General features: G+C 43.3%; 1 non-coding gene across 1 annotated transcript; it reads left to right on the plus strand.

Annotated features, from left to right (window-relative positions):
* Window positions 1–4,918: 4,918 nt before the first annotated feature.
* On the plus strand, window positions 4,919–5,030 carry LOC122471128. Its single transcript, XR_006294133.1, has one exon. It is a non-coding gene; the product is annotated as a U6 spliceosomal RNA (small nuclear RNA).
* Window positions 5,031–5,383: the final 353 nt, after the last annotated feature.

A 5,383-nucleotide genomic window follows, 5' to 3' on the forward strand; every position in this document is an offset into this window, starting at 1 on the left:
TCCTTTCTATCTCTGATAAGGACCCTTGTGTTTACATTCAGTCAATCTGGATAATCTGGGATAATCTCCCCATCTCCAGATCCTGGACTTGGTCAGATCTGCAAAGCCCCTTCTGCCATATGCAGTAATATACTCACAGGTTCAAGGAATAAGAATGTGGACATCTTTGGAGGTTCATTGTTCAGGCTACCCCACAGTGCTTAAAGCCCTCCAATGGCTTTGCATCTGAGTTAGAATAAAACCCAAACTCCTTACCGTTGATGGGAATGCCTTCTGTGATCTAACCCATTCCTATCTGTCCCGCCCTCCCCTTGGCTCAGTTGCATAGGAACCTACTTGCTTCTCACTGTTCTTTCCACAGTCCGACTCCGTTCTTGCCTCAAAGCCTCTGCATATGCTGTTCCGTCTGCCTAAACACTCTTTCCCCAGATCTTCATATGGCTGGCTGGCTGTTTCTTCCTTTTCAGACTTCTCCAATGTCCGCTTCTCAGAGAGGTCTTTCCCTGATTAATCGCTCTCACCCACTCCTCTCACCTCCCTGCAGTCCTTCACATCACTTGGGTTTACTTAATGTCACCGGGGTTTACTTACTGTTACTTTTTTTTTTAAATTATTAACTTATTTACTGTCTTTCTCCTCCATCAGAATGTGAGCAAATGAGAGAAAAACACTTGCTTGTTCACTGCTATATCCCCAGGGACTGGCAAACAGTAGATCCTTGATAAATGCTTGTTAAATGGATGAATGGATGGATGATGATCAGCACATCCAATTTGGTCTTTGGGCTTCCATGTCCAGGATTCAGGCTCAGGATGGAGGTAGGTCAGACAGGCAGGAGGGTGCGACATTTAACGAGTACTTCCAGTGTGCTATTCCTTCCTTCATGCAATTCAACATTTACTGAATACCTGCTGTATGCGGGCCTTGTGCAAATTATTTATTCATGCATTGTTTATTCAATTCAAAGAGCATTTATTGAATGCCTACTGAATGCTAGGCAATGTACATTTATCAAACATTTATTGTATACCAGCTGTCTCAAATCAGTGCCTAGGTACACAGGACTTTTCGGTAAATACCTGAATCAATGAATGTCCTCAAGGAGCCCCCAGTCTTCCTGCTAAAATGGCCTGTAAATAAATAACTCTAACATACAAAGATAAGGCAGTAATGTGGGTGTGTTCAGACTGCAGAGGGGCCCCTTATCAACTTGTACTGCCAGATACCTTTCTGAGTCTTATCTTCTTACCTGGGAACCAGCTCTTTGAAGGTCAGATAGACTCTCCTCTCATTCACTTGCATATCCATCCCCTGGGCACCCAGGAAGGACCTGGCCTGTAGCACACGCTCAGTCAGTGCCTGTTATCTGGTTACTGCTGCTTCCCCTATGGACAGTTGTTCATTCATACACCAGGCAAGAGGGCAATAGCTGGGTCCTCACCCTGGTGCTGCTGGCCGGGAGCCGGGAGCCTCTGACAGGCTGCCCAACCTCCGTTTGGCTGGATTTTTCCAGCAATAAATGAGGGATTAAGTCCTCCTCCTTTGGTGCAACCCCTTGACTGGACTTCTATGTAATCTATTCTTGTAAAAACTGAGGCAATGCACAGAAATTGTTAAAGACTTGGGGCACCTGGGTGGCTCAGTTGGTTAAGCTTCCCACTCTTGATTTTGGCTCAGGTCATGATCTCATGGTTCGTGAGTTTAAGCCTCAAGTAGGCATCTGTGCTGACAGCGTGGAGCCTGCTTGATTGATTCTCTCTCTCTCTCTCTCTCTCTCTCTCTCTCCCTCTTCCCCTCTGGGTGTGTGCTGTCTCTCAAAATAAATAAATAAACATTAAAAAAATAAAAAGAAATTGTTGAGACTCAAATATTCACTGCAGTCATCAGGTTTTGCCTGATCTGACACTTTCCTTCCTTCCTTCTTTCCCTTCTTTTTTAATTGTGGTAAAATACATACAACATAAAATTACCATTTTAACGATTTCATTTTATTTATTTTTAAACGTTTATTTATTTATTTATTTATTTATTTATTTATTTATTTATTTATTTTGAGAGAGAAAGAGAGAGTGTGTGCAAGCAGGGGGAGGGACAGAGAGAGAGGGGGACAGAGGATCTGAAGTGGGTTCCGTGCTGAGAGCGGCGAGCCCGAAACGGGGCTTCAACTCATGAACCGTGAGGTCATGACCTGAGCTGGAGTCCGATGCTCAACTGACTGAACCACCCCCTTTCCTTTAAGTTATCTCTACCCCCAACATGGGGCTCAATCTCATGACCCCGAGATCAAGAGTTGCGTGCTCCACTGACTGAGCCAGCCAGGTGCTCCCTTTTATTTTTAATTAATAAAAAAATTAACTCATTTATTTGTTACCTTTTACTGGGGTCTTCTATTTAATGATCAGGTTGTTTAGAACATTTACAAAGATAACTTTAATAATATACCAATTATTTTGATAAGAAATGGCAAATACTGAGTTTGTCATAGTAAAACCGAGTCATTAAATTACTTTTTGGAGGTACTTACTGTCATGCAAAATAATGAAGACAGTGCCACTGTGGACCAGTTTAGTAATAAAGAATCATATTATGCAGTTCTAAACTTTAAAAATAGGAAATAAACATACATGTGGCTTAAAAATAATTATATATTTGGGGCGCCTGGGTGGCTCAGTAGGTTAGGCGTCCGACTTCAGCTCAGGTCATGATCTCACAGTCTGTGAGTTCAAGCCCCGCGTCAGGCTCTGTGCTGACAGCTCGGAGCCTGGAGCCTGCTTCGGATTCTGTGTCTCCCTCTCTCTCTGCCCCTCCCCCGCTCTTGCTCTGTTTCTCTCTGTCTCAAAAATAAATAAAAACATTTCAAAAATTAAAAAAAATTATATATTATTATTTTTTTTAAATTTTTTTTTCAACGTTTATTTATTTTTGGGACAGAGAGAGACAGAGCATGAACGGGGGAGGGCCAGAGAGAGAGGGAGACACAGAATCAGAAACAGGCTCCAGGCTCCAAGCCATCAGCCCAGAGCCTGACGCGGGGCTCGAACTCCCGGACCGCGAGATCGTGACCTGGCTGAAGTCAGACGCTTAACCGACTGCGCCACCCAGGCGCCCCTAAAAATTATATATTATTATCATGATCAACTTAAGAAACAAAAATTCACCACTTTTATAGCAGCATTATTCACAATAGCCAAAAGGTAGAAACAACTCAAATGTCAATCAGCAGATGAATGGGAAAACAAAATGTGCTATATACATACTATGGATTATTATGTAGCCTTAAAAAGGAAGGAAATTCTTTTTTTTTTTTTAATGTTTATTTATTTACTTAGAGAGAACGAGCAGAGGAGGGGCAGAGAGAGAGAATCCCAAGCAGGCTCCATGCTGTCAGCGCAGAGTCTGACTTGGGGCTCAATCCCACAAACCATGAGATCATGACTTGAGCTGAAGTCAAGAGTTGGATGCTTAATGACTGAGCCAGCCAGGTGCCCCCAAAAAGGAGGAAATTCTAACACACGCTACAATATGAATGAACACTGAAGACATTACGCGAAATGAAATAGACCAGACACTAAAGGACAAATATGGTATTATTCCTCTTATAGGAAGTCCCTAGAGTAGACAAATTCATGGAGACAGAAAATAGAATAGTGGATGCCAGGCGTTGCCTGGAGAGGGAATTTTGGGGAGTTAGTTATTCAGTAGGTGTAGAGTTTCTGCTTGGGATTGTTATAGGCTGACGTTCCTAAAACTCATATGTTGAAACCCTGACCCCCAGCGTAATGGTGTTTGGAGGTGGAACCTTTGGGAGATGATTACGTTTACATTTTAGAGGTCAGGAGAGAGGGGCCCTCTTGATGGGATTAGTGCCCTTATAAGAGGAAGAGAGAGAAATCTCTCTCCACACACGCTCCAAGGAAAGGCATGTGAGCACACAGGGAAAAAGCGGCTAGCTACAAACCAAGAAGTGGGCTTTCACCCTTATGATTGGGATTAATGCCCTTATAAAAGAAACTGTAGAATGCCCCCTTCCCTCATGTGAGGTTACAGTGAGGAGACCATCTGTGAGGAAGATGGCCCCCATTGGACACCAAATCTGCTGGCAACTTGACCTTGAACTTCCCAGCCTCCAGAGCTGTAATAAAGAAATGACTGTTGTTTAAGCCACCCTGTGGATGCATTTTGTTAGAGTAGCCCAAGCTATCCAAAAGTGGGATGAAGGAAAGATTCTAGAGTTGGATGGTAGTGATGGTTGCACAACGTGACTGTGAATATACTTAATGCCACTGAACTGTACCCTTAAAAATTAGTTAAATGAAGGGGTGCCTGCCTGGCTCGGTGGGTGGAGCAGGCGACTCTTGATCTCGGGGTTGTGGGTTTGAGCCCCACGGTGGGTGTAGAGATTACTTAAAAATATAATCTTTTGGGTGCCTTGGTGGCTCAGTCGATTGAGCAGCCGACTGAGGCTCAGGTCATGATTTCATGGTTTGTGAGTTCGAGCCCCATGTGGGGCTTTGCACTGACAGTGTTGAGCCTGCTTTGGACTCTGTGACTCCCTCTCTCTGCCACCCCCACGCTCATGTGCACATGCGCGCGCACTCTCTCAAAAATAAATAAGTGTTTTAAAAAAATTATGAGACTGACATGCTGCCCGTTGTGCTAAGAGGGCTGTAAACATTTAAAAAATTAAAAATAAATAAAAATAAAAATATAATCTTTAAAAAAATGACTTAGAGATGCAGAGGTGGCTCAGTTGGTTAAGCATCCGACCCTTGATCTCAGCTCAAGTCTTAATTTCAGGGTCTTGAGCTCAAGCCCTGCATTGAGCTCCAACCTGGGTGTGAAGCCTACTTAAAAAAATTTTTTTTTTAATTAAAGATTTAAATGATAAACCCTGTGTGGTATTTGCTGCAATTAAAAATCCCTCCTCACTTCATCAGGGTATATACTAAAATTGGGACAATTCAGAGAAGATTAGCATGGTTCATGCATAATGATGACACATGTAAACGTGTGAAGTGTTCCATATTGAAAATAACAACAACAGAGAGGTGGCTCAGTCGGTTAAGGGTCTGACTTCGGCTCAGGTGATGATCTCACAGTTCATGGGTTCAAACCCCCATGTTGGGCTCTGTGCTGACAGCTCAGAGCCTGGAGCCTACTTCAGATTCTGTGTCCCCCTCTCTCTCTGCCTCTCCCCGGCTCGTGCTCTGCCTCTCTCTCTTTCTCTCTCTCTCTCTCTCAAAAATAAACATTAAAAAAAAAAGTGACAACAACAAAAACACAGTAGCAACAACAAAACCCCCAACATCACCAGCATTTTCCCTGGAATTCTCCATGGCCTCATAACAATTTCCTCCTAACTCCCCAGAAGCAACTAGTAGCC

Source organism: Prionailurus bengalensis, chromosome D3, assembly GCF_016509475.1.
Source record: "Prionailurus bengalensis isolate Pbe53 chromosome D3, Fcat_Pben_1.1_paternal_pri, whole genome shotgun sequence".
Lineage (NCBI taxonomy): Eukaryota > Metazoa > Chordata > Mammalia > Carnivora > Felidae > Prionailurus > Prionailurus bengalensis.